The following is a 26,538-nucleotide window of genomic DNA, read 5'->3' on the forward strand; positions in this document are numbered from 1 at the left end:
GAACACTGGCAGAGACCTCAGACCTCCCAAAAGGTAAGAAACTCCCCACATACCTGGGTAGGGCAAAAGAAAAAAGAAAAAAGAGACAAAAGAACAGGGACGGGACCTGCCCCAGTGGGAGGGAGCTGTGAAGGAGGAAATGTTTCCACACACTAGGAAGCCCCTTCGCGGGCGGAGACGGGGGGTGGCGGAGGGGGGAAGCTTCGGAGCCACGGAGGAGAGCGCAGCCACAGGGGTGCGGAGGGCAAAGCGGAGAGATTCCCGCACAGAGGAGCGGTGCCGACCAGCACTCACCAGCCCGAGAGGCTTGTCTGCTCACCCGCCGGGGCGGGCGGGGGCTGGGAGCTGAGGCTCGGCCTTCGGAGGTCGGATCGCAGGGAGAGGACTGGGGTTGGCGGCATGAACACAGCCTGAAGGGGGCTAGGGCGCCACAGCTAGCCGGGAGGGAGTCCGGGAAAAGATCTGGAGCTGCCGAAGAGGCAAGAGACTTTTTCTTGCCTCTTTGTTTCCTGGTGCGCGAGGAGAGGGGGTTCAGAGCACCGTCTAAACGAGCTCCAGAGACGGGCGCGAGCCGCGGCTATCAGCGCGGACCCCAGAGACGGGCATGAGACGCTAAGGCTGCTGCTGCCGCCACCAAGAAGCCTGTGTGCGAGCACAGGTCGCTCTCCACACCGTCCCTCCCGGGAGCCAGTGCAGCCCGCCACTGCCAGGGTCCCGTGATCCAGGGACAACTTCCCCGGGAGAGCGCACGGCGCGCCTCAGGCTGCTGCAACGTCACGCCGGCCTCTGCCGCCGCAGGCTCGCCCCGCATCCGTACCCTTTCCTCCCCCCGCCTGAGTGAGCCAGAGCCCCCGAATCAGCGGCTCCTTTAACCCCGTTCTGCCTGGGCGGGAACAGATGCCCTCAGGCGGCCTACATGCAGAGGCGGGGCCAAATCCAAAGCTGAATCCCAGGAGCTGTGCTAACAAAGAGAAAGGGAAATTTCTCCAGCAGCCTCAGGAGCAGCGGATTAAATCTCCACAATCAACTTGATGTACCTGCATCTGTGGAATACCTGAAGAGACAACGAATCATCCCAAAATTGAGGCGGTGGACTTTGGGAGCAACTGTAGACTTGGGGTTTTCTGTATGCGACTGGCCGGTTTCTGGTTTTATGTTTATCTTAATTTAGTACTTAGAGTTTATTGTCATTGGTAGATTTGTTTATAGATTCAGTTGCTCTCTTCCTCTTTTTTTTTATATATAGATTTTTTTTTTCCTTTTTCTCTTTCTGTGCGTGTGTATGTGTATGCTTCTGTGTGTGATTTTGTCTGTATAGCTTTGCTTTTACCCTTTGTCCTAGGATTCTGTCTGTCCATTTTGTTTGTTTGTTTGTTTTTTAGTATTGTTTTTAGCACTTGTTATCATTGGTGGATTTGTTTTTTGGTCTGGTTACTCTCTTCTTTCTTTCTTTTTTCTTTTTTTTAATTACTTTACAATTTTTTTTTAATTTTTTTTAATTTTAATAAATTTATTACTTTTTATTTTATTTTTTCATTCTTTCTTTCTTTCTTTTTTTCTCCCTTTTCTTCTGAGCCATGTGGCTGACAGGGTCTTTGTGCTCCAGCCGGGTGTCAGGCCTGTGCCTCTGAGGTGGGAGAGCCAAGTTCAGGACATTGGTCCACCAGAGACCTCCCAGCTCCACGTAATATCAAAGAGCAAAAGCTCTCCCAGAGATCTCCATCTCAACGCTAAGACCCAACTCCACTCAACAACCAGCAATTGCCAGACTCATCAAGAAAAAAGGGAGAAAACTCAAATCGATAGAATTAGAAATGAAAAAGGAGAAGTAACAACTGACACTGCAGAAATACAAAGGATCATGAGAGATTACTACAAGCAACTATATGCCAATAAAATGGACAATCTGGAAGAAATGGGCAAATTCTAAGAAAAACACAACCTTCCCAGACTGAACCAGGAAGAAATAGAAAATATAAACAGACCAATCACAAGCACTGAAATTGAGACTGTGATTTTAAATCTTCCAACAAACAAAAGCCCAGGACCAGATGCCTTCACAGGTGAATTCTATCAAACATTTAGAGACGAGATAACACCTATCCTTCTGAAACTCTTCCAAAATATAGCAGAGGGAGGAACACTCCCAAACTCATGCTATGAGGCCACCATCACCCTGATACCAAAACCAGACAAAGATGTCACAAAGAAAGAAAACTACAGGCCAATATCACTGATAAACATAGATGCAAAACTCCTCACAAAATACTAGCAAACAGAATCCAACGGCACATAAAAAGGATCATACACCATGATCAAGTGGGGTTTATCCCAGGAATGCAAGGATTCTTCAATATACGCAAATCATTCAATTTGATAAACCATATTAACAAATTGAAGGAGAAAAACTATATGATCATCTCAATAGATGCAGAAAAAGCTTTCGACAGAATTCAAAACCCATTTATGATAAAAACCCTCCAGAAAGTAGGCATAGAGGGAACTTACCTCAATATAATAAAGCCATATATGACAAACCCACAGCCAACTTCGTTCTCAATGGTGAAAAACTGAAACCATTTCCACTAAGATCAGGAACAAGACAAGGTGGTCCACTCTCACCACTATCATTCAACATAGTTTTTGAAGTTTTAGCCACAGCAATCAGAGAAGAAAAAGAAATAAAAGGAATCCAAATCGGAAAAGAAGAAGTAAAGCTGTCACTGTTTGCAGATGACATGATACTATACATAGAGAATCCTAAAGATGATACCAGAAAACTACTAGAGCTAATCAATGAATTTGGTAAAGTAGCAGGTTACAAAATTAATGCACAGAAATCTCTTGTATTCTTATACACTAATGATGACAAATCTGAAAAAGAAATTAAGGAAACACTCCCATTTACCATTGCAACAAAAAGAATAAAATACCTAGGAATAAACCTACCTAAGAAGACAAAAGACCTGTAGGCAGAAAACTATAAGACACTGATGAAAGAAATTAAAGATGATACAAACAGATGGAGAGATATACCATGTTCTTGGATTGGAACAATCAGCAATGTGAAAATGACTATAATACCCAAAGCAATCTACAGGTTCAATGCAATCCCTATCAAACAACCAATGGGCATTTTTCACAGAACTAGAAGAAAAAATTTCACAATTTGTATGGAAACACAAAAGACCCCAAATAGCCAAAGCAATCTTGAGAAAGAAAAATGGAGCTGGAGGAATCAGGCTCCCTGACTTCAGACTATACTACAAAGCTATAGTAATCAAGACAGTATGGTACAGGCACAAAAACAGAAATATAGATCAATGGTACAGGATAGAAAGCCCAGAGATAAACCCATGCACATATGGTTACCTTATCTTTGATAAAGGAGGCAAGAATATACAATGGAGAAAAGACAGCCTCTTCAATAAGTGGTGCTGGGAAAACTGGACAGCTACATGTAAAAGAATGAAATTAGAACACTCCCTAACACCATACAGAAAAATAAACTCAAAATGGATTAAAGACCTAAATGTAAGGCCAGACACTATCAAACTCTTAGAGGAAAACATATGCAGAACACTCCATGACATAAATCACAGCAAGATCCTTTTTGACCCACCTCCTAGAGAAATGGAAATAAAAACAAAAAGAAACAAATGGGACCTAATGAAACTTAAAAGCTTTTGCATAGCAAAGGAAACCATAAACAAGACGAAAAGACAACCCTCAGAATGGGAGAAAATATTTGCAAATGAAGCAACTGACAAAGGATTAATCTCCAAAATTTACCTGCAGCTCATGCAGCTCAGTATCAAAAAAGCAAACAACCCAATCCAAAAATGGGCAGAAGACCTAAATAGACATTTCTCCAAAGATATACAGATTGCCAACAAACACATGAAAGGATGCTCAACATCACTAATCATTAGAGAAACGCAAATCAAAACTACAATGAGGTATCACCTCACACCAGTCAGAATGGCCATCATCAAAAAATCTACAAACAATAAATGCTGGAGAGGGTGTGGAGAAAAGGGAACCCTCTTGCACTGTTGGTGGGAGTGTAAATTGATACAGCCACTATGGAGAACAGTATGGAGGTTCCTCAAAAAACTAAAAATAGAACTACCATACAACCCAGCAATCCCACTACTGGGCATTTACCCTGTGAAAACCATAATTCGCAAAGAGTCATGTACCACAATGTTCATTGCAGCTCTCTTTACAATAGCCAGGACATGGAAGCAACCTAAGTGTCCATCGACAGATGAATGGGTAAAGAAGATGTGGCACATATATACAATGGAATATTACTCAGCCATAAAAAGAAATGAAATTGAGTTATTTGTCGTGAGGTGGACGGACCTAGAGACTGTCATACAGAGTGAAGTAAGTCAGAAAGAGAAAAACAAATACCGTATGCTAACACACATATATAGAATCTAAAAAAAAAAAAAAATTTCTGAAAAACGCAAGGGCAGAACAGGAATAAAGAAGCAGACATAGAGAATGGACTTGAGGACACAGGGAGGGGGAAGGATAACCTGGGATGAAATGAGAGAGTGGCATGGACATATATACACTACCAAATGTAAAATAGATAGCTAGTGGGAAGCAGCCGCATAGCACAGGGAGATCAGCTCGGTGCTTTGTGACCACCTAGAGGGGTGGGATAGGGAGGATGGGAGGGAGATGCAAGAGGGAGGAGATATGGGGATATATGTATATGTATAGCTGATTCACTTTGTTATAAAGCAGAAACTAACTTACTAGTATAATTGTAAAGCAATTATACTCCAATAAAGATGTTAAAGAAAAAAAAAAGAAAGTGAAAAGCAACATAAAGAATATGAAAAAATAAGAATGACTTTTGGTGTGATGGAACAGTTCTGTATCTTGATTGTGGTGGTGGCTCCATGGGTATGTGATATCTATCAAAATTCATCAAGTTATGTACTTTAACTGGGTCCCATTTATTGTTTGTGAATTATTCCTCAACAAAAAGCATTAACATCTACATAGTTGTATCAATGATTTAAATTATTTAGATGCTTAAACACAATTATTTTCAGCCTAGTAAAAATTAATAAAAATAATTCTGGGCAAAAAAACAAAAAATGGAATGCTACCATGTCCATTAGGACTCTTTCCGTTGCAAGTGACTGAAATCCCAAGTCAAGCTGTCTTGAGACAAAGGGATTTTATTGATTCAGGTAAATGAACCATGATTTCAGGCATAGCTGATTACAGGCTCAGCTGACATAACCAGGATCTGGTTTCTCTCTGTTCTCTCTTTAGTCTAAACTGGTTGTGGACTAAGTCACCAAAAGTCGATACCATTACACAATGCATTTGGGGAGCCAGGAAGCACACAGCTGAACTTTCTTTATGGTGCTAGTTGGAACACAAAATCAAACAAGTAAACTAAACCACTAAAAGAGGTAAGTAAATGTACTAAAATGGTTATCTCATGTTATGGGCTGAATTGTGTCCCCTCAAAATTCATATGTTGAATTCCTCACTGCCTGTACCTCAGAATGTGACTATTTGGAAACAAGGCCTTTAATGAGGTAACTAAGGTAAAATGAGGTTATATGAGTGAGTCCCAGTCCAACACGACTGGTGTCTTTATAAGAAGAGGAGATTAGGACACAGACACACACACAGGGAAGACCATATGAGGACACAGGGAGAAGACAGCTGTCTACAAGCCAAGGAGAGAGGCCTCAGGAAAAACCAACCCTGCAGAATCTAGATCTCAGACTTCTAGTCTCTAGAATCATGGAAAAATAAATTTCTATCGTTTAAGCAACCCAGTCTGTGGTTCTTTACTATGGCAGCCCTAGCAAACTAATACCTTTAGCAAACTGGCCATTTGGCCAATGTGCTGTCAGTGCTCACCTCATTCCCAGATGGGGTCTCCCTTCTGGCATCAAGATGGCTGCCAAAGACCCTGGGTACATCCTTCCTGGTTCACAGCCCAATTCCAGCTAGTCCTGACATTCACTCTAACTATAGGGCATAGATCACGTGTGTCATGAAATAATATTTTGCATTTATATTAAAATTACTTTTTTTAGTATTCTTTCAATGCACGCTTCTTTACCAAGCTTATTTTTTATTTTATTTTTTATTTATTTGGCTGCATCAGGTCTTAACTGCAGCACATGGCATCTTCATTGTGGCTAGTGGGCTCTTCATTATGGCACGTGGGCTTCTCTCTAGTTGCGGTGTGTGGGCTCAGTAGTTGCGGCGCTCAGGCTTAGTTGCCCCATGGCATGAGGGATCTTAGTTCCCTGACCAGGGATCGAACCCAAGTCCCCTGAGTTGGAAGGTGGATTCTTAACCACTGAACCACCAGGGAAGTCCCCTATATTCAAATTACTTTGGTTTGGTTTTTGGTTTGCGCTTTCTTGTTGGTGACCTCCCCACCTATTTTATAAGGAACAATTGACAGTCCACTTTTTGACTTTCAAAAGAGGCTCTTGGAATCCATGGACCATCGTTGTAAAGAGTGAAGCTTTTGCTTTGCCTGAGCCAGACATCATAGAAGGAAAGGATAAGGCTCTTTCCCTCTAAAGGCAAAGTTTGAAAGGAGTGGGGCATAACGTTTCTTTGTTAACCGTGAACACCACGTGGAGAGGTGTGGAGTCAATGTCAAGGACAGCCAAACTCAGACAGGTGAACACCCTCAGTCCACAGCACCAGGAGGCTCAGGGCCGCTGTCTCAGAGACCACGGCCAGTCCAGGGGAGACCAGCGTGGTACCTGTTAGGGGCAGCATTAGCAGTGCTGTCCTTCTTGCTCCAGGCAGAGAGGCCACAGAGACGGCCAACTGTCTAACAAAAGTGGCACCTCTTAGAGCGTCGGATTTTGGCCAGCTCGTGCAAACTTTACTTTAAGGACAATGTCCATTTCGGGATCGTTTTAATCCCCCCACCACCACCACCACCAAATAGAGGCTGATGCCTTGGACACTCAGGGAAGGCAGAGATGTTAGTGACGGGAAGGTCCCAGAGCGCATACTTTTCTGAGGCTGAATAGAACTAGCTGGAGATTTCTACCCCAACATCCTCACACAGCAAATCCCTTTATAGGGATGCACCACTGGCCCAGGAACTACTGCAATGTCCTCATTAACCTGGGACTGGCCTTGTGCCCCGCCAACCCTTTCCTCAGAACGGGGAACAGATCTTCTAAGTGCAGGGGCCAAGGATGGGGGAATCCCCAATGCCAGTGAGAGGCTGGTGACGGAACGAGGTAAATGACTACTTTAGCAGAAATGTAAGTTTAAGTGGCCAAAGCCACTGTGGTCCACTATACCTTGTAACCTCTTGTTCCTATACTTTAGATTTTCTCAGAGGAAGGAAACATTTTTCCCCCTCTCAGGTTCACACACACTGCCCAGGAGCTCTTGACCTTCCCTAAATCTTTGGTAAACAATTGCAGTCAGTGCACAGTAACAGCAGACCACAAATAAGATGCATTCTGATAGTTGGATAACAAGGTCAGAAAGGGTCAGTTTTATAAGGATTAACAGGAATTCGTACAAAGAAATGGAGTTAGCTATTTGTGTAAATATTTCCAGTGTGTCAACCCCATTAAATGATATTTTGCAAATATGACTAGGGAAATTAGTATGTCTCCCACAGATCTTCAAAATACCAAGGATGCCTGCCCCAAGTCTTGTCAAGAAGAAACAGATAAGATACATCATGGGTAGTGACTGGCAAAAGATATGAGGCCAGCTTGTGGGGTGCTGGTAATGTTCTGGTTTTGGATCTGGGTGTTAGTTATCAGATGTGTTCCATTTATGAAAAGTCATTGAGCCGTACATTATGATTGTGTCCTTTTCAGTATCTCAAAATAAATTTTAGAAAGAGCTAGAGAGAGAGAACCTTGTAAATTAAGCTACCATCCAATGTCTAAATATTTTGAAGAAGTCCCTCAAAGTTAGAAACCTTTGGTCATTGGTAGGGAATATGGACACATAATAATTTCATAGTAGGAAAGTTTTAGGGTTTATCCAGGTCTTTGTATGGGAAAAACAGACTGACAGATTGAGTGGTCTGGTTATAGAGTAGTCTCTGCTCCTACAAGCAAGGACGATTCTCTTGGATTCCTCACAAGCTAGGTGCTTTTCCAGCTTTGTCTGGTCAGGTGCTACAGTCCCCTGCTGGCCTTGGGCAGGGTCTGTTTCCCGGGCACTTTGACACCAGTGCGGCATTGCCCCAAGGGTTGGGTATAAGGCCTCTATGCCCTGGCAGCACAAAGCCACAGTCCTTCACCCAAAACCCTTGGGGCCAGAGACGCTTCAGAACACAGATACTTCCAAATTTTAGAAAGGAAACAGTGCACATACTGTATATTCAGTCTGTAAACCCACCTTCTAGCAAAGTCTGGGGCTACACCATGCAACTAAACACACATTCTGCAGTGTAATTCATGAATATTCACATGAAGGACGATCAAAGGAGACTTTAAATAGCCTCGCCTCAATTCATGGAAGTTCTGCTCCCTAATAAGTACAGAAACTGGTTTTGAAAGATTTGGGATTAGAGGCTGCAGATAAAGTAGTCTGGACCCATATATACTCACCATTTTTAATCAGTAAGTTAATATTCTGGATTCATAAATTTCTTATAGCTGTGATTAGTGTGGATACATTTCTCAGAGTCAGATAGTCTTCCACGCAACCCCCCCCCCAGGTAAATTGATAAAAATACAATAGCTAGAATCAGCAAACCCAAGAAAAATGCTGGACAGTGTGCCCTCTCCAATGAGTGGCCATCCTGGAAGGAGTGGGTGACAACGGCCTGCCAGAACTTTCTCTGCAGCTTACCACAAGGCAACATTCATTTTTGGATAACATGCCCTGATCTAAGACTTTCCCTTTTACCTCTTTCCCAAAAATCGCCTAAGAGACCTCAGTGGTCAAGTAAATATTTGTCTAATGGAAAAGTCATTCAATTCAATAAATTTAACAAGCATGTGTATTAGGACTGTGTTATTTTAACCTACACAATTTTGATGCTCAAGGTGTGGTCAAGTATGCTAAGAAAGAATCAATCTCAATTTTTCTGAAACCTGCAAATCTAAAACTGGGAGAGGGACTTCCCTGGCGGTCCAGCAGTTAAGGCTCTCTCTGTGCTTCCAATGCAGTGGACATGGGTTCGATCCCTGGTCAGGGAACTAAGATCCCACATGCCGTGTGGCCAAAAAAAAAAAAGGAAACTAAATAAAACCGGGAGAAGTTTTCTGCTCTTTTGTTCGAGGAGGATTTGGGAACTCAATTTGGAGGTCCTTTTGGTTAAGAAGTAAAGCCCGTTGCCTGCTCAGAAATGGAAAGTTTGGGAATACATGGAGCCCTATTGCTGTGTTTTCATGTGTGCAGAATTGCATTTCTGCAGATTTTTATCAGGCTGGGTGGGAGGAGGCCCTGAAATGGAGAGAAGTTTTTTCCCTCTCTTTAGGCCATAGAAGAAAACAACCCTGATGAGGTGGGCATGGTCAAGGCAACCCCACTGGGGAGGGTGCACTGGCCACAGTACCTGGTGCCAGGCCAAGGGCTAAGGGTAGAGCTGATCAGGAGAAGCCCCCACGGAGAGGCGTGACCTGAGAACTCTGTCAGCAATGATGTCCATTTAAGGTTGTTCTTTGGGTTTGGTTTTGTTTGTTTTTTTTTAAACATCTTTATTGGAGTATAATTGCTTTACAATGGTGTGTTAGTTTCTGCTGTATAACAAAGTGAATCAGCTATACATATACATATATCCCCATATCTCCTCCCTCTTGCGTCTCCCTCCCTCCCACCCTCCCTATCCCACCCCTGTAGGTGGTCACAAAGCACCAAGCTGATCTCCCTGTGCCATGCGGCTGCTTCCCACTAGCTATCTATTTTACGTTTGGTAGTGTATATATGTCCATGCCACTCTCTCACTTTGTCCCAGCTTACCCTTCCCCCTCCCCGTGTCCTCAAGTCCATTCTCTAGTAGGTCTGCGTCTTTATTCCCATCCTGCCCCTAGGTTCTTCATGACCTTTTTTTTTTTTTTTTAGATTCCATCTATATGTGTTAGCATACGGTATTTCTTTTTCTCTTTCTGACTTACTTCACTCTGTATGACAGACTCTAGGTCCATCCACCTGACTACAAATAACTCAATTTTGTTTCTTTTTATGGCTGAGTAATATTCCATTGTATATATATGCCACATCTTCTTTATCCACTCATCTGTCGATGGACACATAGGTTGCTTCCATGTCCTGGCTATTGTAAATAGAGCTGCAGTGAACATTGTGGTACGTGACTCTTTTTGGGTTTTGTTTTGTTTTTAATTGGGCTTTGGTCTTTTCAGATTAGTACTTCCCTTTAACTTGTTTTTGTTTGTTTGTTTGTTTGTTTGTTTTTGCAAAGTTTGGTTAAACATTTTGGAGGAGAGCACTGAATCTGCAAAGAGAATAAATACAACCAGAAAAGAAAGTACTAAAAGAATCTAAAAAGAGTGGATATGTGTATAATTGATTCACTTTGCTGTATGCATGAAACTAACACAGCATTGTAAATCAAGTATACTCCAATAAAAATTTTTTTTAAAAAAAAGAAAGTGCTGAGATTGAGGTGAGAGAGGGTCAGATCACTGCAGTACGGCCCATCCTGTTTATTGACTGGAGCAGGCAGCCAACAGTTTGCAGGGATACTAAAGAGAAGGACAGAATCCTATTTAAAAAGTAATCGATGGGTAATGACTTGGCACTTACAACAATGTAGGTGACAGCACATTAGCTCAGTCGTGAGGACCACGGAACAAGAGGTTTAACTTCTGCCTGGGAGACACAAGACAAGGGCAATGTGACATCCACAGGGAGGATCAGACTGCATGACCCCCAAGACTGATTTCAAATCTTGCCTCTACCACCTAGTGGATCTGTAATTTAGGAGAGTTCTTGAAAACTCTCTGAGCCTGTTTCCCCACCTAATATATAAATTTACTTATTCCTGCTTCATGGGGCTCCTAAGTAAGATTGTTTATGTAAGGTTTTTTATGCAATTCCCAATAAGTTATTATTATTGTTAGTATAGCACAATATATGAATAGTATATGCTAATATAAATGTAATATATCAGTTACTTATTAATAAATCATTATTATTATCCTTTACAAGTTAATTAAGGCTTATGAACATTTCCTTAGTAAGGGAAGATTTTGAATTGCTATATCCTTTAGAGTTTATTACATAGAAATCTGTTTGTGAATGATATCACTGCATACAGAGCATGGAGTCAGTATTTTAAAATAATCCTGTGTTGTCCTCATGAAGCCTCAGGAAAAAGAACATTTCAAAAACCCATCAGAGTACCAAAAATGTGCCAATCTGAAGAGCCAAGTGTTGGTGGCTGTGGACTTGTGCGGAGACTCCCTAACATTGGCTTTGGCAGTGAAACGAGGAACAGTCACGTTGAGAAGCTATTCAGCAGCATGACCCAGCCTTTCCACCCTGAAATGTATATTTTCTAGAATCACTCATTCAGGCAGCAAGGAGACATGTATGAGGATCCTACTGAAGCAGTTTCTACTAGAAAAACAAGAACCCTGAAAATAACCAAATGTCCACTAATGGAAGAGTGAATAAATAAATTGAGCTGTAGATAAACAACAGAATATTATTTAGAAACCAAAATGAATAAACCACAGGAAAAGCAAGTTGCAGGAGGGTATGTACAGTAAAATGCTATTTACAAAGCGTTTATAAACATTCAAGGAAATAATGCATTGTTTAAGGAAAATTAAATATTTTGGTAAAGCATAAAAACATATGTGGTCATTGTAGCTACCCAAGTCAGGATGGTTGTCACTCCCAGGAGCGGGGGAGACTCGTTGGTGAGAGCTACACAGGCAGCTTCAAGTGTATCTGTAATGTTCTCTTTCTGTTAAAAGAAAAACAACCTGAAGCAAATACAGCAAAAAGAAATTAAGATTTGACAAAGCTTTGTATTAGGCATATTGTTCATGATATCATTCTCTCCAGTTTTCTGAATTTTTGAAGTTGCTCACATTTTTTAAAAAAAGAAAAAAATCAGGACTTCTAGGGAATTCTCCGGTGGTCTAGTGGTTAGGATTCGGCGCTTTCACTGCTGTGGCCCAGGTTCAATCCCTGGTTGGGGAACTGAGATCCCACAAGCCAAAAAAAAAAAAAAAAAAATCAGGACTTCTAGGTTCCTGTAGGAAAATGGGAGCCAATTAATTCTAAATCTTTTCACACATTCTCTAAAAAAGATGGGAATGCACAAAAAGTGTGATAAAGCCACCCATTATCAATGCCTACAGCAAAACTAAGAGACAAAGAATATTAAAAATCCCATGTGGGGAATTAGGTACCCAAAACCAATAGAGACAGCTGCAAAGCCCATATCAAGGTAAAATCAAGATGGAGAGTGCGGGAAAAAGGAGACGATGCAGATAATACGAGGTCCACCTGGGAAAGTCAAGAAAATCAATGACAAGACTCGTATAGACACTAAGAGAATTCAATAAGGTAGTATGATATTAAATAAACCTTAGAAAATCAGTAACTCTCACACATACAATCTATAACCAATTAGAAGTTGCAATGGAAAACAAAACATAATTTTTAGTAACAAAATAAAAACTAAATTCTTGGGCTTCCCTGGTGGCGCAGTGGTTGAGAATCTGCCTGCCAATGCAGGGGACACGGGTTCGAGCCCTGGTCTGGGAAGAGCCCACATGCCGCGGAGTAACTAGGCCCGTGAGCTACAACTACTGAGCCTGCGCGTCTGGAGCCTGATGCTCCGCATCAAGAGAGGCCGCGATAGTGAGAGGCCCGCGCAGCGCGATGAAGAGTGGCCCCCATTTGCCGCAACTAGAGAAAGCCCTCGCACAGAAATGAAGACCCAACACAGCCGAAAATAAATAAATAAATAAATAAATAAATAAATAAATAAATAAAAAGAGAAATAACCTGAGGTCCATTTCAACATTAAAAAAAAAAAAAAACTAAATTCTTAGAAATAAACTGAACAAAATATTTGCAAAAGCTATAGGAGGAAAACTTTCAAAACATGCCTAAAAGACCAAAAAGTAGACTTGAACAAATGAAAAGACATTCCTTGTTCCTGGTTAGGATGACAACATCAAAAAGATGCCAATTTGCCACCAGTTAACAGGTAAAATTAAAATGATCCCTGTAAAAATATTTCTTTTTCCTAGAGCTAGACAAGTTGATTCGGAAATACATACAAAAAGATAAGCAAGAGAAACATGAACGGTTTGAAAAAGAAGAGCAGTGAGGGGAGCTTGCTGACAAGGCAGACAGTAAAATGTAGTAGAAAGTCTCTATAAATTAAGACGATGTGGTCCTGGCACATAAACGGACAGACAATCCAGTGGAACAGAATAGAAAACCTAGTGGTACTCCCAAGTACATGTGAAAGTTTATTGTATTATGATGAGGACATCTCAAATCACTGGAGAAAACATGTACTTTTTACTAAGTGATGTTAGGACAAGAGTATAACCATTTTTAAAAAGAAAAAATTGGACCATACTTCATGCATTGAACCAGAATATGCTCTGAATAAGTCAGAGACCTAAATGGCTTTTTTTTTTTATAAGTACAGGAACTATGAGAAATATGGATGAGTGCCTTTATAACCTGGATGTAGAGAAAGTCTTTCTATGAATGACTCAAAATCTAGTAGCAATTAGGAAAAGATTGATAAATTTGACCATATAATACTAAACCCAATTTTTTTTACATGGGAAAATCCCATAAACAAAGGGAAAAATGAATGACAAGCTGATAAAATATTTGAAACTTAAGCTTCTTAATATATAAAGACCTCTCAAAAAGAAAAAACAAAAGGAGGGAAAACTGTAGAGAAAGATGCATAAAAGACAAGAACAGACATTTCACAGAAAAAGACAAATGATACTTAAGCATATGAATACAGACTCAACTTCTCTCACACTGAGAAACAAAAATTAAAACTACACCAAGCTACAATTTCACACCGATTAGACTGACAAAATTTCAAAAGCTTGACCACACACTTGGTGAGAATATGGGAAAAGAGACATTCTCATACATTGCTGGTAGGAGTACACAAAGATATGCCCTTGGTATGCACAATGGTATGGAAGGGAATTAAGAAGATATAATAAAACTACATATTCACTTATGCTTTGACTCAGCAATCCAATATCCAGCAGTTTACCCTGAAAGTATACGTCCACAAATTATAAACAACATTTGTACTAGTTATTCACTCTGCATTATTTATAATGGCAAAATATTGGAAACCATTCAAATGCCCATCCCGGAGATGAGCTGAATAAACCATCATACAATTGGATAATCTACAGCCATAGAAATGGGGGGGGAATCAATGAATCTTTATGAACTGATAAGAAGTCACTTGAATCAAAATCCCTAAAATGACAAATTAAGCCCCAGCCCCACCCCACCCCGACTTATTTCCTATTATTTCTCTCGGGCTTATTCCTCTGGAGCTGCTGGTTGTAGTACCAAGTCAATGAGGGTACATTCCTACCTTCAGTCATTTGCATTTGATATCCGATCCCAGAGGTCCACATGGCTTCTCCATTATTTCCTTCAGGACTTAACTCAACTGTCGTCTTCTCGGTGAGACATTCACTGGCTGTTCTGTCCAAAACTGCAACCTCTCCTGACCCTTCCTTTCTTCCTTACATGCTAGATATTTTCCTCTAGCATTTATCACTAATACACTCTATATTTTATCTGTTTATTTAATTTTATTAACTATCTCTCACACTAGAATGTAAATTCCATAAGGGCAGAGATTTTTCACCTATGCTGTTTACACCTGTATCCTCTGTACTTAAGAGAATGTCTGGCACTCAACAAGTATTCAATGGATAAATAGATGGGTGGATGGATGGATGGATGGATGGATGGATGACAGATGAATCCTTCTGTTCTGGTAATTTTTTTTGATAATTTCTTCCCCACATATTCTATTTCTCTTTCTGAAATTCCAATTAGTCATACATTAGATCTCCTGGATAGATCCTCTAAATCTATGCACAAAGGCAAGAAAATAGAGATGACGTGGCGTGCAAGGAGCAGAGAACAAAAAGGGGAGCTGGAGCTTCAAGAGGCTGGGCTGATATTCAGCTGGAAGGATATGCAAATTGCTAAAGCAATGAAATACTTCCGAACTAGCTGTAAAGGGCCACCAGTCCCGGCCCCCGAATGTTCACCCTGCCATCCCAGCTGCCCCCTGGGTCCCCTGGACCGCCAACCCCCCAGTGACCAGAGTTGCCCCTGACACAGCAGGGTTGCTGCACGAGCCTGCTTCGGTGCTGTGGTCCCACCAGTTTGGGCTGATTGGCACCCAGACTTTACCGGCTGTTACACATTTTGAACATCGTCTCAGAGCATAAGATTCTGAGGGTGACTCACAGCAGGTTTTGGAAAGGTGGGCTGGAGCCCTTGAATGCCACACCGTGAAGGGTGGATTTTATTCATTAAGAGGGAGGAGGGTGTCTTGAGTAGGCAAGTAATTGTCTTGAGTAGGCAAGTAATGTGATCAGATCGTCTTGAGTAGGCAAGTAATATGATCAGAGCTCTGACAGCAGCTAATTTAGGATGATATGAAGGAGAGAAACTAGAAGCGGGGATTCAGTGATCTTTGTAAGGAACGACACCACCTTATTGAAACGGCGGCGGCATCTCATCTAATTAGTTATTACAGTTATTAAGGTAAGGGAAATATTGCCAACAAACTAGATCAGACCCGACCTTATTACTTTGTTCTAATTATGAATGTTTATAATTGTATCACAACTACTGTTGTATCTGTGTGAGTGGCAATGTGATTCTGATGTATGTCTGAGGACTCTAATGCCGGGATTTACAGAGTATCATTTGATAACCATCTTCCATCCGTTGCCTCCATCATCTCAGTGAAGACAAGAACCTGCTCTGTTCTGCCTGTTATTTGAGGGCTGTATCTGTGATTTCCCCATCCCCCATTTCTCCCCACGTGCCCACACCCACACACATACACACCTGAGCAAGCCTGCACATGTACACATACACACACGTACGCACACACACACACACACACACCAGGACACTGGCAACTAAGAGGAAATCCTATACGTGCTCTCACATGTTCACTGGTTCCTACTTTGCTCCATCTTTGCCAGCCCCGCATCCCAGAGTGGACATGATTTCCACCCTTCTCTTTCTAGTTTTCAGACTGCTTGCCTTTGACTTAAGAATCAGGGCCAGATCATTCTTACTGTGAAACTCTGAGTCCAAGGGCCATCCCGATCACCCAGACCAGATCCTTCCCCTCCACCCAGGCTCTGGAAATGAACCCTGGTTTCCATGTCCCTGCCTGGGTTTTATCTCAGAGGGTTGGCCCATCCTGGGGACTCTGTATTTGTCCCAAGTCCCTGCTAACGTTCCCTGCCCAAGATTGGAACTGACCCTTCATTCCCGGCATATTTGTGTAACCCATGCCACATAGTGGGGTTTTGGTTTGTTGTTTCCTTTTCGTCTTAAGTTGACGGAAACCATCTGTGGACAGCATCCTCCAGAATGCCTTGCTCAGTGCTCAGTACCTAGATTCGCACTAAAAACGCTGTTTGGTTGGAGGGAATGATGCCCGGGAAGAACACTGGACTAAAAACATAGGCTCCATGGCCCTGGTCCCACTCTCTCTACTTCACAGCCCTAATTCCTCTGGCTTCAGTTTCCTTTTCTGTCACACCAGTGGTTCCTCAAACTCTAGCCTCTGGAACATGGTTCTGCAGGGAAATAACAGGTTGGGGAAGGGGAGGCAAAGCGTGCTGGGAGCATGGGGGTGCGTTTGTAAATATACAGATTGAGGAAACAAGTTAAAAACAGGCTTCTTTCCTGAGGAATTCTCAGAGCCTGTAATATGTGAAGAAGCCTTGTAATAATCTAAAGAAAGATACGATACATGGTACTAACCCAAATCATTTGACCATGAAGCCTTTTTGTCTTAGAGCATTTTGGCAGCCTAACATTCCAAAGAACCCCAATTTTCCTTAGATTAACCTCGGGTCCCCCTCCATTCTTCAAGAGCCTCCTCAGATGACATGACCTCCAGGAAGCCTGATGCTTGTCCTTTCCGTCTGAGTATCGTGTTATCTCTAGCGTCTATGGCACTTCCTGGCATCCATCTTGAACTTGTGTTTGCACCTGAATCTTCGGTTCAAGTATAATTCCTTGTAGGTGCGCACAGGTCTGAAGCATCTGTGCCCCTGCAGCTCTAAACCCACCGCTTTACATAGAGTCAGCAGCAAAGCTCCATTCATCCACCTTAGACCCCAGCACTTGGCTCTCTGGCCCTTCCCTCCTCGCAGCCTGCCAGCTCTCACTATGCCTCACGTGTGTCCCTGCCACCGCTCTGACCTCCCTGTATCCTCCGCATTACCACAAAGTGATCTGATTAAATACAATGATTATCATGACACTTCCCAGCTTCAATCCCTTCTACAACTCCCTGTTATCTACAAGATAAAGTTTGGACCTGTCTGGGGACAGAGACTTCCATTTTCTGGTCCCTTCCTACCCCTTTCGCCTCATCCTGCAGCAACACTAAACTAGATCACACATACACACACACACACACACACACACACACACTCATAATACTGCTTCTTGCCTGTGAGGATCACTCCTTTGCCTGGAATGTCATCTCTCCTTCTCTCCTGGGTGGATCCTCCTATTCATCCTTTAATTCAGGACATGTACTCCTGCTCCTCTTCCATGAAGTCTCCTCCGTAGCCCTCTTCAACGCAGTGTGGGTTGTTCCGTAGCACTCCACGCATCATTGTATTACCACTTTAGATTGCAATTGTTTGTTTGCATTTCTATCTCCCCTCTTAGACTATAATGAGCTCCTTCGTAGCCTCGACTATGCCTGTATCCAAAGTACTAGCACAGAGACTTCCCTGGTGGTCCAGTGGTTGGGACTTTGCCTTCCAGTGCTGGGTTGCAGGTTCGATCCCTGGTTGGGGAGCTAGGATACCACATGCCTCGCGGCCAAAAAACCAAAACATAAAACAGAAGCAGGACTTCCCTGCTGGCGCAGTGGTTAAGAATCTGCCTGCCAACGCAGGGGACACAGGTTTGATCCCTGGTCCGGGAAGATCTCATATGCCGCAGAGCAACGAAGTCCGTGCGCCACAACTACTGAAGCCCACATGCCTCGAGCCCGTGCTCTGCAACAAAGAGAAGCCCACTGCAATGAAAAGCCCGCGGACCGCCACGAAGAGTAGCCCCTGCTCAACGCAGCTAGGGAAAGCCCGGGCGCAGCAATGAAGACCCAATGCAGCCAAAAATAAAAATAAGTAAATAAATAAATTTATTTTTTTAAAAAAAGACAAGCAATATTGTAATAAATTCAATAAAGACTTTTTAAAAATGGTCCACATCAAAAAATCTTAAAAAAAAAAAAAAAAGAAGTACTAGCACAGTGGCTGGCACATGGGAAAGCTCTTTTTAAAAAGTTTGTTGAATGAACTCATGGATAATGGTTTTAACTCTAATTAAAAGAATCGATGGAGCCTAACGTCTAATTGTTCTCATATCCTATGTAACCCCTGATCTCTTCAACGGTGACTGTTTCTCCAGTCTCATCTGCTACCCCTTGCTCGGCTGCAACCACACTGGCCTCTTGGCTGCCCCTCTAGCACTCTGACCTTGCTCCACCCCAGGACCTTTGCATGTCCTGCCTGGAATGCTCTTCCCCCAGGTCTCTGATCAAATTCACTGAACAGACATTACAGTATGTACTTATTTGTTTATTGTTATCGATCTGTGATCTGCCTCCCACCCCCACCATTAGAATGTAAACTGTTGGGAGCGGAGATCTGGGTTGATTCACTGTAGTATCCCAACACCTAGAAAGGTATCTAGCACGTGATAAATGCTTGTTGAATAAAAGGGTTTCCTCCTCTATAACATGGTCTGTCCCAGACTGCTCACTGTGGTCCCATTACCCCTTCTCTTATACTTCTACTTAGAGAATCCCAGACTTTTAGCCTGGGATTTAGTGAGGTATCTTCACTACCTGGATTAAAAACTACATAGAGCTTCCCTCGCAGTTGAGTATGATCACTTGGCTAAATTCTGGCAGATGAGCTGTAAGAGGAAATGATGTGCCCAGATTCTAGGATGTGTCTCTAAAGGGAGCTGCCATGATCCTTCTTCCCTCCTCTCTCCAACCTACAACTTGGAACATAGATGTGATGACTCTACTTGGCTCTATCTTCAATAATGAGCACACAGTTCTTAGAAGAACTGTCAACATATGATGTGATGTTTATACCACTGTAATATTCTTTTTTTTTTAATTTTTATTTATTTATTTATTTATTTATTTATGGCTGTGTTGGGTCTTCGTTTCTGTGCGAGGGCTTTCTCTAGTTGCGGCAAGCGGGGGCCACTGTTCATCGCGGTGCGCGGGCCTCTCAGTATCGCGGCCTCTCTTGTTGCGGAGCACAGGCTCCAGACGCGCAGGCTCAGTAGTTGTGGCTCACGGGCCCAGTTGCTCCGCGGCATGTGGTATCCTCCCAGACCAGGGCTCGAACCTGTGTCCCCTGCATTGGCAGGCGGATTCTCAACCACTGCGCCACCAGGGAAGCCCCCACTGTAATATTCTTGCTTGACCACTTAAACCAGTGGCCCGTGAAAGTTGGTGGATTCATTTGAATAAGGTTCTAAGAAAGTTTTCAAATCTAGGCTACACTGCCAGTAGAGTGAGAGTGTTCTAGAAGCCTAATTTCCAGTGACTGGTAGAAACTCTGTGTACTTTGCTGCGCTTATCCTAGTCTCCTAACTTATCAACTAGTGCAGGAAAATTCTCTCTCCTTTATTGTCTGTAAATGTGTACTGAAGTCATAACTGTGCTAATTTTAAGAAAACCTATGCTTGGATATAATAATACAATATTAGTGAGAGTCCAATCAGAAAATCAGAAACCACACTAGGCTTTTCAAATAGAGGGAACTTAATACAAGGAATTGGGTACACAGGTGCTGAAAGATGGAGGCAACTCAGATATTAATAATTGTAGGAAGCAGCTATGACTCCTAGAGTTGAGGGGACAAAAGTGAAGAGGAGTGATACCAAAATGTTGCTTAGATTTCTGGTTAGATTTGCTGGTGCTGAGATTTCTGAGTGGGGCACTGCACTGCTGCTACAAAGACCTCAGAAGGCTGGGCATGGCACAGCAGGTTCTGGAAGTACTGAAAGAAGCAGGGGGGCTAGCTTGTGATGCTGGAGGGATGCTAACAGGAGCTAGAAACAGGAAGGAAATCTCTCCTCCTCCCACTTTCCCACCTCCCCCTCGAGCTCCACATGGCAACATGTCATCAGGCAACAGGATGCCAGAACATAATGGAGTCTATCTAAGGCTTCTAGTTTGCTCAGTCCCATTCCTGCCATCAAACAGTGGAGCATCACAGGTGGGCTTGGGGCCAAGAGACCATAAGTGAACAACCAACAGAAACATCTCCTGCCCCATGATTGCCCAATGGAGTCATCACATCCCTCAAGGCTCAACTCAAGGTGACAGTTTGGAATTGTAATTATTGTAAATATAGGAAGGGAAGAGCTCCAAAGGAAAATATCCAACCCACATTGTAATATTTACAATTAGGTCTCCCAGCCTTAGTTTTCAGTTTTAGTATTATGATTTTTTTTTAACCTAAAGTGAAAGCCAATTTATATATAAATCTATGTTTGGACTCACATTTTCTTATGCCCCTATTAGTGATGATAATGTAAAATTATTTCAGGCTATGAAATCAAATATGCCATTTTTGTAACACCGAATATATTCAGGGAAAATATGTCATTTCTGTTACTGTATTAGAATATCAGACATAATGCTATTTCGGGTCCTACCATTTGTTTTACAAATGTGCAAACCTTTCTATAACAATCCTTTGTTTCAAAGATCATTCTGATGCAAAGATCTTGAGCACGTAAAAACCCATAATAAATCCACATTGATTCTTTCAAAAGAGCTCATTTCTGTGACTAAAAAATGAAAAACAGACCGTAAATATTTGCCCAAATTGGAAAAAAAAAAAGCTTGAGTGCAAGAGCCCTAAGTCCAGTTCCTTTTGCATTGATTCACCAAATGGTGCCTCTCAAAACTGTGCTTATTTTAATGCCTCAATTCCATGGAAAGAAAGTGACTTCACTCTTTAAATTTCAGACCTTATGGCTCCAGGATTCTTTGGATTTGATGAGAAATGAGATGTCTCTGGGCTTGGATCCACCCAGCTGCTCTTTGTACTTCATTTCTACAGCAGTGTAATGTGTCTAAATACATTAGTTCAAGGATTTACAGTTAGTTCCTAGACACTGAGAAGTCAGGGTAGAGAGAAAAGTTCATAAATTTTGCTCAGCATAAAAGCCTTATATAAATCATGGCATCTTTTTTTGGAAACCAGTATTACCAGCCATCCTGACAGGTATATATTTTAAAAGCCTTTTTGTCTGCTGTTACTAACTCAGGGAAATACGTTTATAAAAGGAAGCAAACGCCAAAATGGTTGGGAGACAGATCAGAAGGAGTGACAGTAAAATGACAATGCAAATGCATGTTGTCCTTCAAAATAGTCACCGTGGAGGAGAATACACATATTCCAGTGACGCCGCCATTTGCAAGTGTTTAGGGGACCGTTCTGAATCTTTTTGGAGCCACTTTAAGAGACTCATAAGAAAATCAGTTTAATAGGCACTTTGACATCGGTCTTAGCAATATCTTATGAGATATGTCTTCTCAGGCAAAAGAAACAAAAGCAAATATAAACAAATGGGACTATATCAAACTAAAAAGCTTCTGCCCAGCAAAGGAAACTATCGACAAAAAGAAAGGACAACCTACTGAATGGGAGAAGATATTTGCAAATCACATATCCAATAAAGGGTTGATATACAAAACATATGTGAAGAATTCATACAACTCAACAACAACAGCAAACTGATTAAAAAATGGGCAGAGGATCTGAATAGACATTTTTCCGAAGAAGACATGCAGATGGCCAGCAGACACATGAAAAGATGTTTAACATCACTAGTTATTAGAGAAATGCAAATAAAAACCACAGTGAGATATCACCTCACATCTGTTAGAATGGTTATCAAAAAGGCAAGAAATAACAAGTGCTGGAGGGGATGTGGAAAAAACAGAACCTTCATACACTGTTGGAGGGAAGGTAAACTGGTGCAGCCACTATGGAAAACAGCATGGAGATTCCTGACAAAATTAAGAACAGAACAAGCATATGATCCAGCTACTTCACTTCTGAGTACTTATCTGAAGAAAACTAAAACAGTAATTTGAAAAGATATAGGTACCCCTATGTTCATCAGAGCATTATTTACAATAGCCAAGATATGGAAATGACCTAAGTGCCCACTGATGGATGCTGAATGGATAAAGAAAATGTGATATAGATTTTTTTTATTACTCAGCCATAAAAAGGAATCAAATCTTGCCATTTGCAACAACATGGATGGATCTTGACCGTATTATGCTAAGTGAAATAAATCAGATGGAGAAATATAAATACCATATGATTTCATTCGTATGAGGAATATAAAAAATAAAACAAACGAACAAGCAACAGAGTAGTGGTAACGAGGGAAAGGGGGCAGGAGGAGGGTGAAATGGTTAAAGGGGGTCAATTGTATGATGACAGATGAAAAGTAGACTTTTGATGGTGTATACAAAAGCCAAAAGATAATGTGGTACACATGAAACTTACATAATGTTATAAACCAATGTTACCTCAATTTCAAAAATCAGTTTAGTCACTTTTTTCTCAATGCTTGTTTTTTGCAACCAAAGGGTATTTACATAGCTCAGTGTGTTACCAGATTTGATCCCAAGTGAGTTTTGGATGCTTCCCATTTTTAACAGCTATCTTAAAAGTCAAACATTATGTATCTATTGAGAATGCTCCTAAAAATGGGTTTCTTTACTAAAACATTTCCAAAATAGAAGTTCCAAGGTATTTTGCATATTGGGTATAATCCAAGTGTTGGCTCCCAATGTTCCTACCCTGAAAGAAAAAGTCAATGTTCAGAAAAGTGGAGGTTTAGATTCTGATATTTTGTTAAAAATTGGTCACAGCGGGCTTCCCTGGTGGCGCAGTGGTTGAGAGTCCGCCTGCCAATGCAGGGGACACGGGTTCGAGCCCTGGTCTGGGAAGATCCCACATGCCGCGGAGCGACTGGGCCCGTGAGCCACAACTACTGAGCCTGCGCGTCTGGAGCCTGTGCTCTGCAACAAGAGAGGCCATGATAGTGAGAGGCCCGCGCACCGCGATGAAGAGTGGCCCTCACTTGCCACAACTAGAGAAAGCCCTCGCACAGAAACGAAGACCCAACACAGCCATAAATAAATAAATTAATTAATTTAAAAAAAAAAAAAAAAAATTGGTCACAGCATTTTATAGACCACGTACTTTAGCCATGCCTTTAAGGGTGGAAAAAACTTCAACAATCTTCCCCAGCATTTTGCTTTCCTTAGTTAATTACAATCTTCATTTAAATGAGATGCTTTTCCAGGGTGAGTTTCCCAATGATAGTGTCACATTCAGTTACACTCCAGAAGATTCATGATGAATAAAGGCTCACAAATTCAGAAAGACTTTTGTTGTTATTACATGAACACTAGAATGTAATCAAAGATCGCAGCAGAAAAATGTCTCAACAAATCAAGTAACCAAAATGAAACCAAGAGGCCAACAGAGGGAAAATGCTTCCTGAAAGTAAGTATTGGTTGGTGACGGCATATGTTCTATCCCTTTGTATTAGTCTGTTCAGGCTCTCGTAACAAAATACAATTGACCATGTGGCTTAAACAACAGAAATTCATTTCCTCACAGTTCTGGAGGCTGGAAAGTCCAAGATCAAGGTTTCTGGTGAGAACTCTCTTCCTGGCTTGCAGAGGGCCACTTTGTCCTCACATGGCCCTTCCTCTAAGTGCAGGTGGAGAGAGTGGACCCTGGTGTCTCTTTCTCTTCTTATGAGGGCACCAGCCCTATCAGTTTAGGGCCCCACCCCATTACCTCATTTGACCTTTATCATCTCCTCACAGGCCCTATCTCCAAATATAGTCATGTGGCAGGTTAGGGTTTCAACATATGAATCTGGGATGGGGGTGGGGAGGACACAGATAATTAGTCTGTAACACCCTTCCTTCTGAACACTGAAGTCATTTCCACGGGGCTCAAGACAGAGATTAAAATAAAGAATAGTGAGGCCAAACTGTCAAGCAAAGGGATCTACTAACAGTGATGTCCAAGTTAGTGGATGAAGATCAGAACAAAACTCAGAATCTGGGAAAGGATCAGAAGACACACACAGGTGTTGAGCAGGAAAAATGATGAGCAACTAACTTTAAGCTCATTACTTGGAAGAACAATAAAGAGAAAAATATCTACCAGGAGTGAGAGGAGTGAGGTTTAAATATCCACCAGTGTCCTTTGTGTGAGCACTCTGATACTCTCTCAGTAAATTCCATTTCTGTTTCGACTAACCAGAGGTGATCTCTTTTTGCAGCTAGGAAGCCTGGCTAGCACACCACCTCTGGTCCCAATAGATGGAATGGAAGTGGAATTCTAAGCCAGAAGAATTATTGAAAATTGAGCATAACAGCAAGCATCAGGTACATAAACTGGACATGAACTTGATGTGGAACCAATTAAAATAGAAAAGCAAAAACTCCCCAAGCAGTTTTTTTTTTCTTTTGTCCCTGAGGCTTTGTGAAGGTCATGCAGACTTTTCAGCAGTTTTTTGACAGCAGACTTAAAACACTCCCTGAATCTGAATCTCCTTGGTTAAGAAAGGCATACTTTTTTGATTTGCTTGGCTAGTTCTCAAAGCCAATTCTCTGCAGTGTCTCATAAAGGCCAAGCAACTTTAAAACGATTACAGATTGCTTCTAGAGTACAAAACTTAGCCAAGTTTTGAGAAGTAATTTATTCACAACCTGATGTGTTCCATCAAGTAGAAGCCCAGGGGTCTCTTTCATATCTAGTGTGTCAGGAACAAATGGGTTTCAGTGAATTCCAGAAAACAAAGACATTTTGGGAACAGTTTTCAGGGAACATTCAGAACTTTCTAACACCACAGGGCCTAATTTGCTAGTATATCGAATTTCAGCGATCCTAATTTTAGAGTTTTACAACACCTGCTGGTAAAGCCACCCAACTTTCTCTTACTGAACTGATGAAGTAGGTAAGAGATAATTTTTTATTGAGGGCTGGGTAATCAGGAAACAGGGAGAAAAAAAATAGATATTGCTCTTTCTCTCAGAGATGAGTCCACACAACACAGCATGAAAAGCCTACATTTTCATACAAACTAATTAAAACTACTTGAGCCTTACCTCATTAGACCGATTTCATCTAAGCGAAACATAGGCAGAGATTCCTACCGTCAACAGATTAAAATCATACAGGATATGAGACTTGTGTAGTTGCCAGCTTAGTAGATGGGCCTCTCCTTATCCAGCAAAGATGTGTGTTTCCTGCTGAAATTGACCACTGATTAGATTAAGGGCTTAGAGGCAAAGGTAAATATAAAAAGAATTGCATTGCAGGCAGTGGGTGGATCCCAGTGGGTAACCTGAGGATGACCACCTTGATAATAAACATAAATAACTACGTCAGAGGTCTGTTTCCACTTCCCTTTAGTCATGATTTTCCTTTCCATTTATTTTGTATAATAACAATTAAAAATTAGCAAGTACCTCACAAGGATTTCTGGATGCCAATAACAGATTGGGCATTTGATGTTGGCGTTTGACATTTAGCATCATATATATGAGATTTTGATTTGATATTTCTTCTCTCTCTCTCTCCTCTCTCTGCCTTTGTCTCCACTTTCTTCATCCCTTTTTTCTAATGCCTGAAACAAAATTTGTCATTCGTGCTCATTCTAGGTAACCTGAGGAAAATCACAGTTGCCAGTCTCTGCTCTTGGTTTTGACCTTGTTCTGTGTTCTGTTCCCACGGTAGGCGTTTGTCACAGCAGGGAGAACATAGAGAGGTTCTGGCCAGGACAAGGCTGTGTCTCAGAGTCAAGGTCTCCGTGGTACTTGTCAGAAAACCCAACAGTGGGGTAGGGGTACACTACTGGGTGGCAGCATCGCTGGGAACATTCTGGAGGAGAACTGTCATGGGACACTAATGAGGGGAGAGGAACAGGATCCGAGGCAGGAGTACCTTGAGGAGGGACCGAGAACCCGAGCCAGCACCAAGAGGAGAGCTGACCAGCCAGGGGCTGGAGAGGTGGGGAGAGGGTGAGGAAGCAGAAATTATGAGAAGCCCAGGCAGAGTCCAGGTCATTGCAAGAATTCTTGTAAGTCTAGGGAGAAAAGAAGCAACGCTAAGCCCTGTCAGGGACCCTAGAAGAGACCAAGAGGATCGCCACCCCCATTCTTGGGTACAGGGTAAGGCACGACTCCTC

General features: G+C 42.0%; 1 long non-coding RNA gene across 1 annotated transcript; it reads left to right on the forward strand.

Moving 5' to 3' along the window:
• Window positions 1–24,687, forward strand: LOC133097524 (uncharacterized). Its single transcript, XR_009702025.1, has 3 exons — window positions 1–33; window positions 5,302–5,444; window positions 24,628–24,687. It is a non-coding gene; the product is annotated as an uncharacterized LOC133097524 (long non-coding RNA).
• Window positions 24,688–26,538: the final 1,851 nt, after the last annotated feature.

This window comes from Eubalaena glacialis, chromosome 9 (assembly GCF_028564815.1).
Source record: "Eubalaena glacialis isolate mEubGla1 chromosome 9, mEubGla1.1.hap2.+ XY, whole genome shotgun sequence".
Lineage (NCBI taxonomy): Eukaryota > Metazoa > Chordata > Mammalia > Artiodactyla > Balaenidae > Eubalaena > Eubalaena glacialis.